Here is a 15,104-nt window from a genome sequence, read left to right on the forward strand (position 1 = left end):
GCAGGAATTGGGCATCTGGTGTGGTGGGTGCTGGAATGAGGGGGGTTGGGGTGGGGGGCACAGGGATTGGAGGTTGAGGGTGTGGGCACAGGGTTTGATCATCCAGGGTGGTGGGCACAGGAATTGGGGGTTGGAAGGTTCGACGCAGGGATTCGGCGTCCGTTTTAATGGGTACAGGAATTGGGGGTGGGCGCAGGAATGAGGGGTCGGGGTGGGGGCACAGGGATAGGAGGTCGCGGGAGTGAGCGTAGAAATTGGGTCCCGTGATGGGGGTCACAGGAATTTGGTGTTGGAGGTTCGGCGCAGGGATTTGGTGTCCATTTTAATGGGTACAGGAATTGCGGGTGGGCGCAGGAATTGGACATCCAGAGTGGTGGGTGCAGGAGTTAGGAGTTGGGGTGGGGGTCACAGGGATTGGAGGTTGGGGGTATGGGCGCAGGTTTTGGGGTTCTGGGCTGGGGGCACAAGAATTAGGGCTTGGAGGTTCGGCGCAGGGATTTGGCGTCCATTTTAATGGGTGCCGGAATTGGGCATCCGGTGTGGTGGGTGCAGGAATTAGGGGTTGGGGTGGGAGACACAGGGATTGGAAGTTGGGGCTGTGGGTACAGGGTTCGGGCGTCCAGGGCGGGGGGCACAGGAATTGGGGGTTGGAAGGTTTGGTGCACGGATTTGGCGTCCATTTTAATGGATGCAGGAATTGGGGGTGGGCGCAGGAATTGGGCATCCGGTGTGGTGGGTGCAGGAATTAGGGGGTTGGGGTGGGGGGCACCGGGATTGGAGGTTGGGGGTGTGGGCACAGGGTTTGGGCATCCAGGGTGGTTGGGCACAGGAATTGGGGGTTGACAGGTTCGACGCAGGGATTCGGCGTCCATATTAATGGGTGTAGGAATTGGGCATCCGGTGTGGTGGGTGCAGGAATGAGGGTTTGGGGTGGGGGGGCACAGGGATTGGAGGTCGGAGGTGTGAACACAGGGATTGGGCTCCTGGGTGGGGGGCACAGGAATTGGGGGTTGCAAGTTTCCGCGCCGGGATTGGGCATCTGTTTTAATGGGTACAGGATTTGGGCATTCGGTGTGGTGGGTGCAGGAATGAGGGGTTGGGGGTGGGTGGCACAGGGATTGGAAGTTGGTGCTGTGGGCGCAGGGTTTGGGCATCCAGTGTGGGGGGGCACAGGAATTGGGGGTTGGAAGGTTCGGTGCAGGGATTTGGCGTCCATTTTAATGGGTACAGGAATTAGGGGTGGATGCAGGAATTGGGCATCCAGTGTGTTGGGTGCAGCAATGAGGGGTCGGGGTGGGGGGCACAGGAATTGGGGGGTTGCAAGGTTCGGTGCATGGATTGGGCTTCCGTTTTAATGGGTACAGGAATTGGGCATTCGGTGTGGTGGGTGCAGGAGTTAGGAGTTGTGGTGGGGGGCACAGGGATTGGAGGTTGGGGGTATGGGCGCCGGTTTGGGGGCTCCGGGGTGGGGTCACAGGAATTGGGGATTAGCTTAGGCGGCTCCGGCCTGGTCCATGGCGCCTTAACCGTGCTGTAGCTCCATGATGGTGCCTTTCCTGTCCTACTTGGAGGCGGATATTGCCCGCAGGTCCCTGGGCCCCTTGGCTTTGCCCTACGGAGTGGCGGTCTACTATGAGATCAGGCTGATCGGCAGTAACCTGGCTGTGTGAGTGTCCGGGGGAAGGCCGGGGAGGGGGAGATGGGGCGCTCTGCTGGCCGCCGGACCACCCTGTCCTCTACCTTCCATTGCAGCCGCCTGATTGCCAACGACTCCAACCAGCTCCAGATCGCCATCGCCTCCCTGGTCAACCAGCTCTACGTGATGGTGCAAACCATGCAGCACTTCCGGATCCTGTTCTTCACCACGCGGCGGTCCGAGAATGGCGGCTGAGACCCAGGGCCCCTGTGCAAGGCGCCCCTGGGGGTTGGAGGGGTCCCCAACGATTGTCCCCGCAGAAAATAAAGCTTCGCTTCCACTCGAGTCTGGGCTCCTTCTAGCTACGACACCTTCAGAGCATCCTGCCTTGTTCTGGGGTTCAGGGCTGCTTCTGAGACTCATGCGGGGGCATGGGGGGCGTGCCCTGGTGTCGGTTTCCGCTCAGCAACCCTGGCCTGGGAAGGTTTCCGAGCTTGGACCTTTTGGTGGGATAGAGAGTCTAGACCACCCCGGGGATGGTGGCACTCTGTCTGTGAGGAAGAGGAGGGGAAAGTGCTCTGTGACTCATTGGAGGGGGCCCCGGGGCCCGGGCCTGGGACAGGCTGGTGGGCTGTGTAGAAATAAGACAGGACAGTTCTCCTGATGTTCCAGGACGAGAGCCCACCGAGGAATGTGGGAGAGTGGAGCTAGCCAGGGGCGGGGGCTGTGCACAGGGGGAGCTGCCCCTTCGTCAGGCTTTATTCCAGGGGACCCTCCACGCTCCCTCCCAGATTCTGAGCGCCCTGGACCAAGACGCTGCTTGTCGTAAGCACAAGTTGCACCAGAAGCTGGAGCAGATCATCAGCCTCGTTTCCAACCACAGCTGAGGGTGGAGCAGTCGGGTGAGGAGGGGGCATCTCTGTCCTCAGCTGTCCTCTCACAAAGGGGCTGGCTCCCGCCCGGTCCCCAAGCTGACTGACACCCGGAGCAGGTGCGTGGGGGAGGCACCGGGCTATGTCCCCAGCACACACCTGGGCCCCCTTCACTAGTGCCTTGCTTTGGGCCCTGGGGTGGGGGCAGAAGACAGGATCAAGTCCCCCTAACCCATCAGCAGCAGCAGCAATACCCCAACCTCTTGCCCTGGTGCCCAGATGTGGCGAGAGCCCCTGCCTTCCTTCCTATTTATACCCCAACTGCATTTGAGTTATGGTGTTTGAGGAGACTATTAAAGGTACCATGGGCTGCCAAAAGAGCAAACAGATCTGTGTTGGAAGAAGTATAGCCAGAGTGCTCCTTGGAAGCCAGGATGGGCAGAGTTCGTCTTTCATACTTTGGACATGTTATCAGTAGGGACCAGTTCCTGGAGAAGGACATTATGCCTGGTCAAGTGGAGGGTCAGAGAAAACGAGGAAGACCTCCCCAGTGAGATGGACTGGCACCGTGGCAGCAACAATGGATGCAGGAGCGGGCAGTATTTTATTCTGTTGTACAGTATGGACTCGACAGCACCTAACAACAACAACAAACGTGTGTCCCTCCTGGGATGTTGTCAAGCACAGCAACGTTCTTTGTGGGTCCTCTCAGCCAATGTCCAACAGGGATGTAGGGGATGGGATTTCTAGTGTGATTTAAGACCAATCATGTCTCCACTCTGTTCAGAACCCTCCAGTACCTTCAACTGCACCCACACTCCTGGAATGCTGGTGACTCCTTACTGTCCCAGGGGTCTCTCCTGCCATGACTCACCCACCTACCTCTGAGCCCCCCACCTCTTCCAGCAGGACACAGAGGGTGGGAGTGGGGCGTGGTAAGCCAGACCAGGCCATCAGTGTTCTGGGTCAAGAGGATGGCATTTGACAAGCCTGGTGAGACAGAATATGGTCTGATTAAGGATCACAGTGATCTGAGGTAGGCACTGTTCCAGGAGCTGGGGAGATAAGGACAAGCAATTTGGGGTTGGGTGTGATGCAGTTTAAGTAGGGTGACAAGTAGCTTCAGAAATCTGTACTTAGAGCCAAGGGGGAGAGAGGGAGGGTCAGATTGCAGTCCAGTCTGTATAGCCCAGTGTCCAGTAGACCAAGTACTGCCAAGGGAGTGAATCCCTGGAGCAAGGCAGAGGGTCCTCCCCTTGGGTACACAGCAGAGTCCTGACCAGCCCATGCCTGTGAGGAAGAGAGACCACCCACCAGAAAGGACTAAAAGGATACATGCCAGGTTTGGCTCAAGCAGGACCAGGACTAGCATCTGTCCCGGTTCACCAGAACAGAAAGCTTCAGGATTCAGGATTCTGCGCGGAGTGTTCTCAGCAGGGCCCTGTCTCAGTTGTAGTTGTTGTTGTTGTTGTTGTTGTTGTTGTTGTGTGCCTTCCAGTCCATTCTGAGTCATAGTGAGCCTGCATTGGGTTTTCGGACTGTAAATCTTTGCGGGAGCAGAAAGCCTCTTTTTGCCTCAGTGACAAGGATAAATTCAAGCTACCCTAAAAGCCACTTTGGCCCCACTGAGTAAGTCATAAAATCCAGACTCGGAAGGAACATACTGTTTCCAAGAATCTTAACAGCATCGGAGACCAAGATAAAAATATCAGGTACCCAAGGTCAAAAAAGTACTCAATGAAAGAAGAGATTGGACAGGAAAATGTGAGGTGACCAACTAGGTAGGAAATCCAATGGTATTTCCAAAGGACCTCCTAGAGCTAAGAAGTGAGCTTAGCAAGGCTATAGGATACAAAATGTTTTAAGGGGTGGGGGTCACTGCAGCATAATGCGCTGGACTGCAAGGTCAGTTTGAACTGTAAGGTTGGCGGCTCAAGCTCACCAGTCACTCCTTGGCAACCCTATACAAGGTCACTATGGGTCGGAACCTACTCGACAGCACTTCACAACAATAACAACAAACACTCCCAAAGCAGCCCTGGTGGGGCAATAGATTAAGTGCTGTGTTGCTAACGGGAGAAAGATGAAGCTTTGGTAAAGATTTTCAGCCTTGGAAACAGTCCCACTTTGTGCTATAGAGACGCAACGAGGATGCCAATGTGACCTATGAAGAGGACCCAGTCCTTGGAGAAGGACATCATGTTTGGTCAAGTGGAGGGTCCATGAAAAAGAGGCAGAGTGACAGCAGCAATGGTTGTTTCCTTTTATTGTGTATAAGGTCACTATGAGTTGGAACCAACTCGACGGCACCTAACAACAACCATAACCCAACAGCAGTGGGTGGGTTTTAAACATCCAATAGCCCTGGCCAAAGACTATACCAATTAACCCAGCATCCCCCCTTTTTATCCCCCCTCCCCAACCTGAAACACGTCCAGTAAGCCACAAAATTCCTCTTTCAGTGATTTTTGGCAGGAAGTGGCGACAGGGGTGACAAAGATGTGAGGAAGCCATAATTCTGGTGGGTGGCCACATTTTCTGGCAAGCAACTTTGCACTGTAGATCAAGAGCCTTAAATAATAAACAGAAGAGGGAACATGATTAAGGGGCAAATGAAAAGAATTGAAACGTTCTGTAGTGACATATGTTGGATTTTTTTTTTTTTTTAATTCAGGAGAAAATTAAATGCTAGCAACTATAATAATTGAGCGTTCACTTAGCAGAAATTGTGCAACATGTATTGTTATAACTTTAATAGATAGATGCAGCTACAAAATGAAAAGCAGTAGCAACAACAACACAATTGAGTTTCGTTTTCTTCCATTTCCCAAACTGGCATCAGCTACAGCGTAGTGGTTACGAACCAGGCTACGAACCTTCAGGTCAGCAGTTCGAAACTACCTGGTGCTCCGCGGGAGACAGATAAGGCGTTCTGCTCCTGTAAAGAATTACAGCCTCGGAAACCCTGTACAGGGTCGCTATGGATCAGAACCGACTCCACGGCACTTAATAACAACAACAACCTTGTACTACTTGAATGTCTGAGTCTCAGAAGCGCCTCTCCAAGCCCAGCACAAGTGCACGAAGCTCTGTTGGTGTAGCTGCAAAGGAACTCAGACCCGGAGTGGAAGTTCAGTTTTCTTTTCTGCAGTGATAAACATCAAAGCCCCCTTCCTCCAGCCATAAGGGGAACCAAATTAGTGGTATGAGGGCCCCCACTCTAAAGTGGCAACTACTCCAGGGTGGCGTGAGCTTAGGCCTCTGTCCCCTTTCTCTGCAGAGGCTCAGCCACAAAGAGATTAGGGGCTTGGTGGGCATGGGGGCTGGTAGTCGTGCATCGTCTGCACATCAAGGAAGGCTAGACGAGGAAGGAGGTGTGCGGAGATGGACGAGAACAGGATATTCCGTAGTACATGTGCAAAAAGAAAAGGAAATGGAGGGAACAGTGAGAAATGGGCTCAGGTCTCCAGTGCAGGGGAGCCTTGGGAGTCTCATTAGAAGCCCTGCCTGCCCAGTGGCCAGTGCCCCGTGCCCCTCCTTAGATCTTATTCCTCAGTGTCCCCACATCTCCTTTAGAGCTCTCCTCGGCAAAGACTGGCACACCACATGCCGCTGTCACCCCTGCCCCTATGCGACCCCTTCTAGAGCTGACCCAGATAGGACAGTGGAGGTGTATGCAGGAAAGGAGATTCTTGTCCCCCCACCCCCACCCTTCAGTCCTTGCCCCACTCCCGAGATTACCCACGGCCCCATGGCCTGACTCTCTTTGAGTCTCTTCAACACGGTCCCATGGGCTTCTCAGAGAGAAGCCAGCTTCCAGGCCCTCTGGCTCTTGGAGAAGCAGCTCTACCATGCCCAGAAGCTTTCTAGGGAGCGCGACCAGCTGCTGGGCCCACTGGGCCAGCAACACCAGGGACACATAGGCAGCCAAGGCCTCCCTGAACATCTGGGCCACCAGAGACATCAGGGCCTTCGAAGCTGCAGCAGCGCCCCCATGGCATCTTTGCCCCCACCCCACCATGGCGCTGTTGGTGGAGGCTTCCAATGCTCCCGTCCCCTTGCCTGCGCTTGAGTCCTCACAGCTTTTGGGAGAGAGGCACCCCAGAAAGGTCTGCCCCTAAGCAAGCCCACGCAAACCGACCCAAGCTGAGGACACAGGGTACTGAGAGACAGCACGTGCTCCCTATAACCCCAGAGTGCCAGCACATACAGACTTCCTGGTGAGGCACCCAGGCACATGTTGACCCTACTGAGTCCTCTGAAAACGCAAAAGGGCTGAAAGCTCTCTCAAGATGACACTATTTCAAAAGATATTTCTAAAACCCTTTGAAGTGTTTGTAAGACGCCATACATTAACATGACTTCATTCTAAATTATCCTGAAATATGTGATTGTGTTTTCCATGTCCCCTGGCCACTTAGTTAATCAAAACTGTATTTCAAACAAAAAAACCAAAAAAGTATTTCAACAAAAACGTGAAAGTTATGTAAGAACGCTTTCATGTGGCCAATTTAAGATTTTAGTATTTGCAAGTGTCACACTGATTTTTTTCTGCCTTTCTTCCCTTCATACAAGATGATTTGTAAGAACATCTAAACTTTCTCCAGAGGTCCCCCTCCCCATTTACCAGAGGAGTCATTGCTTTTGTAAAAACCATAATTCATTCACTGGACCAAACTCTGCGTATACACCTGCTCTGGGGATCATACAGTCAATACAACTTTTAAACCTCAGTGCCACCTCCAAATGACACTCCTGTGCATTACATATCCACTTAAGACATCTGCTTGACCCCAGACAAGGACACAATGATGACATGCCCATAAAAATATGGCGTTGGGTCAGATAAGATGCAGATTCATTCTATTCTGTAGATACAGCAAGATGTGAGCAGGGACTACTGAGGACTGGACACACAGTAAGCACCCAGAAAGACATCTGCTACATTAATATTAAGTACAAAGTCCTCAAATGATATTATGCAAGTATAGGATTGTTGAAGATAAGTTTTAAAGTTTTGCGGCAGTACATCAAAAAGGAATTTCCGGAAATTCATGCCAGATTCAGAAGAGAACATGGAATTATGGATATAGCATTGTTGACATCAGATGGATCTTGGCTGAATGCAGAGAATACCAGCAATATGTTTACTTTTGCTTTATTGACTATGCAAAGGCTCTCAATTGTTATATTGAGAAGAATGGGTATCAATTGTGTTGACGAGGAACCTGTACATAGACCAAGAGGGAGCCATTTGAATAGAACAAGGGGAAACTCGATGGTTTAAAATCAGGAAAGCTGTGTGTCAAGGTTGTTAATGAGTCTTCCTCCAATCTTCAATGCCATGTTTTTCTCCATATAACCCAGCTTCTCAGATTATACCACTAGTAATTTAAATACCAGCAGGGTCACCCTTTCCTAATTTAAAACCATTTAGTGTCCCCTTGTTCTGTTTGAACATCTGCCTCTTGGTCTATGTACAGGTACCTCATGAGCACAATTAAATGTAGTAACCATTGTGAGGTTGGCCCAGGATCTGGCAGAGTTCCCGTCTGTTGTGCATAGGATCGCTATGAGTCAGTACCGACTCAATGGCACCTAACAACAACAACAACAACAACAACTACAAGGGTTACCACTGATTTGGCCTATAACATCATAGATTAGCTGTTAATTGTTGGGTTTATTTTGAGCTCTTTTTATAGCGTAGTGGTTACAAATTGGGCTGCGAACTACAGGGTCAGCAGTTCAAAACTACCAGCTGTTCTGCAGGAGAAAGATGAGGCTTACTGCTCCCGTAAATATTTACAGCCTCGGAAACCCTATACAGAGTCGCTATGAGTTGGAACCAACTCCACGGCACATAACAACAACAATTGTAAATTGAGTGAAGGTTTACAGAGCAGACCATCAGTTTTACATTCAACAAATCATATACTTTGCTACATTATATGGTTGCAATCCCCTCCATTCACCAACAGTTAACAGCATTTACCTCTATTCGCTTTAACCATTGCATTCCTCCGTGTGACTCCCGTCACCCTCATCTTTCCTCCACCAACCTCCCTCCGTTTGTCTACCCTGGGTGGCTTTTTTTCAGTTGTTTTTTAGTTATGGAAATGGAATCATTCAGCAAGTACTACTCCGGATTGTCACATATGGAAGTAGTTCTCATTGCTGCATAGTGCTCCACTTACAAGCATAACAATTTATGAAGGTGAGGCAAAAATGATCCGCATTCTGGTTAAATTAAAATGCCTGTGCACATCGACGGCTGATGACAACATTGAGCATGCATATGAAATGGTTCTGTTGAATAGACAAGTGATAGTGGGTTGTGTGGCAAATCATTTGCAAACCAGCCACGGCTCTGCCTATGAAATAACCCACAGACCTGGGTTTCTAAAAGTTTGTGTGAGATGGGTAACCATAACAACTCACGGAAGAGCATCAACAGAAGCATTTGGACACCTGCAAACAAAATTTGGACCAATACTCAAAGGAAGGTGAAAGTTTCTTTTAAAAAATCGTTACTGGTGACGAGACATGGCTTAATCACTATGAGCCTAAGTAAGAATAGGCAAAGTGTGGCATGGAAACATCCTCAATCCCCTGACAGTTTAAAAGTCAACCAGCAGCTGGAAAAATGATGCTTACAGTTTTCTGGGATTCTCAAGGGTTACGGTTAGGGAACACTATCAGGAAAAAGGTTCAACCATCAACAGTGCCTGTTACAGCTCACTGAAAGCTAAACTTTGGATTAAACACTGAGGACTGCTATCCAAGGGACTTGTGGTGCTGAATGACAATGCACGTCCCCACACCTCTGCCCATACTGTTGACATGGCAAAAACTTCATTTTGAGGACTTAAAGCATTCTCCGTATAGTTCTGATCTTGCTCCATCGGACTTGCACCTGATGAATACGTGCATTTGTGGTTCACAGCTCAAACACATTTTTCAGTAAGGGAATTTGAAAGTTTGTTGACAGCTGGATAAAGTGTATTGAAAAGCAAGGATATTATGTCAAAAAAAATGATGTATTTGTCTCTTCTAAAAATTCTACAGTCAGAGAGTGGATAATTTTTGACTCTAGTATTTAACCTTTCTACTGTTCATAAATATATGGGCTGTTTACTGGCTAATAGAAGAAATCTCATTTATGTTTATTACTTGTCTGACACTACAAAAAAACATCACTGCAAATATAGCAGTTAAAATAATGAACAGTTGTTACTGATGGTCTGGAATCTAGTGGGGTAGCCATCTGAAAGCTTCACTTCTAAAACTCATTCCCATGACTGTTGCTTAGAGCCCACAGTTTTTCTCGACTTTGACATCATCTCATGACATAGCAACAATGTCCTCCAGAGTGAAAAAGACTGAAGCTTCAATTCCTTCTATGACCTAATTTTTCAATTTTCACAATGTCACTTCTGACCCGTGCTATTCATTAGAAGTCAGTCACCAAGCCCAGCCTACTCTCAGAGTGGAAAACTGTAGGCTTTTCAAGGCTGAGACTTGTCAGAAGCTGACTGCCAGGCTTGTCCCTTAGGGACCTTTTGGCTAGCAGCCAGGCACTTCACCATGTGTCCCTCACGTGGACTCTAGACATATTTTAAAGTGATCAACATAGTTTGTTGTTATTGAACATATGTGTTTGTATTGGGTGTATGTCTGGTTTTAATAGCTACTAACAAGTGGTTTTGCAAAGTGGTTGTGCGTTTTACACTCCCACTGACAGTGTATGAGAGTTCTCTTTGCTCCTTAGCCTCACAGATGAGCTGTTCTACAGAAAGGGGCTCAAACATAGCAACGATTGTGAAGATGCTGCAGGGCCCGGTAGTGCCGCATTCTATTGTATATAGACAGGGCCACTATGCATTGGAACACTTAACAAAAATAACAAAATATAAATGTCCGTGGGTCTGTTCAGGCTAATATGGTCAGGACTTGGAAGAAAAAGACTGGAACACTAATAGCTAATGATCTGGAGAAGAGAATCCCAGAGACCTCGTGTGTGTTCCCTAAGGATTAGATATCAATAATCAAGTGGGTAGAATGGCCCACTCTGTGGGTGTTCTTTCCCCAAAGGACCTAAACTTGCTTGATGGGCTCATAATAATAGGGTCACGGTGACAGAAATGAAGTGGGCTTTCTCTTCGCCAAGGCTGAACTGTGGAGGACCAGCGCTTCCCACAACATAACTCCATATGTGCTATCATTCCTCAGCGGGGGCCAGTGAGCAACCTAGTGTATGCTTGATTATAGTGGGTTCCTTCACTTATAATAGGGGTAGCATTTTTTTTCTGTCTCTGGAATAAGCACCTTTGCTGTTTATGAACCTCCCCCCAACCTGCCACCACCACTCGTCAGTCAGTTTGTCGTACTGTGGTGGCTTGCATGGTGCTGTGATTCTGGAAGCTATGACACTGGTGTTTTCAATATCAGCAGGGTCACCCATAGTTGACAGATTTCAGTGGAGCTTCTAAGAGTAAGACAGATTAGGAAGCAAGAATGGCGGACTAGTTACTTCTGAATGCTTAGCTACTGAAAAGTTTATGCATAGCAATGGAACATTGTCATATATAGTACCAAAAAATGAAAACTTTATGAATAGCACCATAATATGGTCAGATATAATGTCAGAAGATGAGCCCCTCAAGTTGGAAGGCACTCAAAATATGACTGGGTAAATAATACCTCCTCAAAATAGAGTTGACCGTGATCATGCAAATAGAAAAAGCTTTCGAGACCTTCATTTGTTGATGGGACACAGTTCAAAACGAGGAGAAACAGCTGCAGTGGATTGACACAATGTTAGCAGCAATGGGCTCAAGCATCACAACAATTGTGCTGATAGTTAGGACTGGTCAGTGGAACCAACTTGACAGCACCTAACCCCACCTGTTATACTTTTGTCTGCAATACAATCTGTAGCTTTACTAAAAGTCATATTCCCAATACAGGATCCCACAAAAAGGGTCTATGGAACTGGACTCAAGGCTTTTCCTGGACCATTTTGAGCTGGTTCCTTGTGCAAAAGGATATTGTGTTGGCCAAGGTGAATGATCCTGCTTATCAAGAGCCAAAAGGATTGCTGGTACCCAGTGGGGCTTAGGAAAAGTCTCTCTGTGACCTGCAGATTTGTGGGGGAAGGGCATCTCTTTTAGAATTGCTATGTACAGTGGGTAATTAATGGAAGACCAAAACAGCTCCTAGGGACAGACTGGCATAGGCTCAGATCCCTCAGGAATGAAGTTTGGTTGACTCCATCACACCAAAAATTGTAATCATCTAGGAGGTTAGCTGAGGGAAAATGTAAAATAGAATATAGTAGAATGACAAAAAAATATATCAACTAAGGTCTTACGTCTAATAGCAGAAATGAAGACTATAACTATATGCCTCCTTTCTTCTTTTTTTTTTTTTAAGTTTTTATTGTGATTTGAGTGAAAATTTACAGGGCAGATCATCAGTTTTACATTCAACAAATCATACACCTTGTTTCATTACAATGATTATAATCCCCTCCATGTAACCAGAGAAGCAGCGACACCAGAGATGGAGGCAGCGGTGATGGCGTGGAGAAATACAACTCCTGAGGACTCTAGTCTCATGGAAAGAGAAAGGCTGTGTGATGGTGGCCAGGAAGCTGACTTGCAGAATGTGCCCTTTGGTTATTTATATGATTATATATTTGAATGTTTTTGTGTACATCAAAACAAACAACAACAACAAAAAGAAAGGGAATAGAAACAAATACTGTTAAATGATGATGCATGGAGGGGATCATAATCATTACAATGAAACAAAATACAATAGGATGAGTGCAATACCAATGTTCTCCCATGAATACTATCGCTCAATTCACAATAAAAGCTTAAAAAAAAAAAAAAAAAGCCTTGGAAACCCTATACAGGGTTGCTACGAGTAAGAATTTACTCAACAGCTCGTAATAACAACATTTTATGGTGTGGAACTGTAGGATAAGCATGGGACTGCTAACTGCAAGGTCAGCAGTTCAAACCCATCAGTTGCTCATGGAAACACTTTGAGTTGAAACAGACTGGATGACTCTTAACAACAACAATGTTAGTGGCAATCAATTTTAGAGTTTACTCCCTAGCTTATAGGCTATCCACACAATATTATTGATGAACTGGAGATAGAACCTACCACTAGTCTGTCAGTTTGTCATAGTGTGTGTGTCTTGTGTGTTGCTGTGATTCTGGAAGCTATGCCATCAGTATTTTAAATACTAGCAGGATCACCCATGGTGGAAATGTTTCAGCAGAGCTTCCAGAATAAGACAGACTAGGAAGGAGAGGTAGACAGTTTCTGAATAGTTAGCCACTGAAAACCTTATGAATAATAGGAGAACATTGTAAGATGTAATGCTGGAAGATGAGCCCCTCAGGTTGTAAGGCACTTAAAAAAAAAAAAGCTGGGGAAGAACTGCTTCCTCAAAGTAGAGTTGACCTTAATTATGTGGAGGGAGCAAAGCCTTCAGGACATTCACTTGCTGATGGGTCACAACTAAAAATGGGAATAAACAGCTGCAAATATCCATTCATTATTTGAACATAGAATGCATGGAGTATGAATCTAGGAAAATTGGAAGCTCTCAAAACTAAAATGGAATGCATAAAGATCAATAAAGATCAATAGTATTGGTCGGTTTGAACCAGAAGCTGGCAATTCAAGCTCACCAGCCACTCCTCAGAAACCCTATACGGGGCTGCTCTGAGTTGGAACCAATTCGATGGCACCTAACAACAACAACAACAACATAACCTAGAGTTAGAAAACCAAAAGGAAAGAACAAGCTCAGCATTCCTCAAGCTGAGGGAACCGACGAAAAAACAATTCAAGCCTTGACTTGTAGTATTGAAGGATTCTATGGACAAAATATTGAATGATGCCAAAAGCATCAAAAGAAGATGGAAGGAATACACACAGTCACTGTACCAAAAGGACATGGCTGATGTTCAACCATTTCATGAGGTAGCATATGATCAAGAGCCAATGATACTGAAGGAAGAAGTCCAAGGTGCATTGAATCCATTGACAAAAAACAAAGCTATGGGAATTGATGGAAAACAAATTGAAATCTTTTAACAAATTGATGAAGCACTGGAGACACTCAATCATCTATGCCAGGAAATTTGTAAGACAACTACCTGGCCAGCTGACTGAAGAGATCAAAATTTGTGCCCATTCCAAAGAGAGGTGACCCAATGGAATAGGGAAATCATCGGACAATATCATGAATATCCCATGCAAGCAAAATTATGCTTACGATAATTCAAAAACGGCTGCAACCATACATTGACAGAGAACCTCCAGAGGTTGAAGCCGGATTCAGAAGAGGACATGTAAAGAGGGATATCATTCATGATGTCAGATGGATTTGGGCTGAGAGCAGAGAATATCAGAAAGATGTTTACCTGTGCTTTATTGACTATGCAAAGGCTTTAGACTGTGTGGATCATGGCAAACTATGGACAGCGATGTGGAAAATGAGCATTCCAAAACACTTACTTAAGCTCATGATGAACCTGTACGTTGACCAAGAGGCAGTTTTGTACAAACAGAGCAAAGGGACACCAAAAGGTTTAAAATTAGGACAAGATGTGTTCCAGGATTGTATTCTTTCACCATACTTATTCAATCTGTATGCTGAGCAAATAATCCAAGAAGCTGGGTTTATATGAAGAAAAACATGGCATCAGGATTGGAGGAAGACTCATTAACAACCTGCGATATGCAGATGATACAACCTTGCTTGCTGAAAGCAAGAGGACTTTCTGATGAAGACCAGAATCTTCTGATGAAGATCAAAGACTATAGCTTTCAGTATGGATGGCATCTCAATGTAAAGAAAATAAAAGTTCTCTTCTCACCACTGGTCAAATAAATAACATCCATGTAGATGGAGAGAAGGCTGAAGTTGTCAAAGACTTCATTTTCCTGGGATCAACCATCAATACTCATGGAAGCAGCAGTCAAGAAATCAAACGACGTATTTCATTAGGCAAATCTGCTGCACAAGACTTCTTTAAAGTGTTGAAGAGCAAACATGTCACTTTGAGGACTATGGTGTGCCTGATCCAAGGTGTGGTATTTTCAATAACCTCATTGTTGTTGTTAGGTGCCATCAAGTCGGTACCAACTCATAGCGACCTTATGCACAGCAGAACAAATCACTGCCCGATCCTGGGCCAACCTCACTATTGTTGCCACACTTGAGCCCATTGATGCTGCCACTTTGCCAATCCATCTTGCTGGGGATCTTCCTCGTTTCCTCTGACCCTCCACTTTACCAAACAGTCCTTTACAAGCGACTGGTCCCTTCTGACAATATGTCCAAAGTATGAGAGACAAAGTTTGGCCATCCTGGCCTCCAAGGAGCATTCTGGCTGCACTTCATCCAACACGGATCTGTTGGTTCTTTTGGCAGCCCATGGCACTTTTAATATTCTCCTCCAACACCATAACTCAAAAGGAACAATTCTTCTACAGTCTTCCTTATTCACTGTACAGCTTTCCCATGCATATGAGGTTATTGAAAATACCATGGCTTGGGTCAGGCA

The sequence above is a fragment of the Chrysochloris asiatica genome, unplaced genomic scaffold (genome assembly GCF_000296735.1).
Source record: "Chrysochloris asiatica unplaced genomic scaffold, ChrAsi1.0 scaffold00419, whole genome shotgun sequence".
In the NCBI taxonomy this organism is placed as follows: domain Eukaryota; kingdom Metazoa; phylum Chordata; class Mammalia; order Afrosoricida; family Chrysochloridae; genus Chrysochloris; species Chrysochloris asiatica.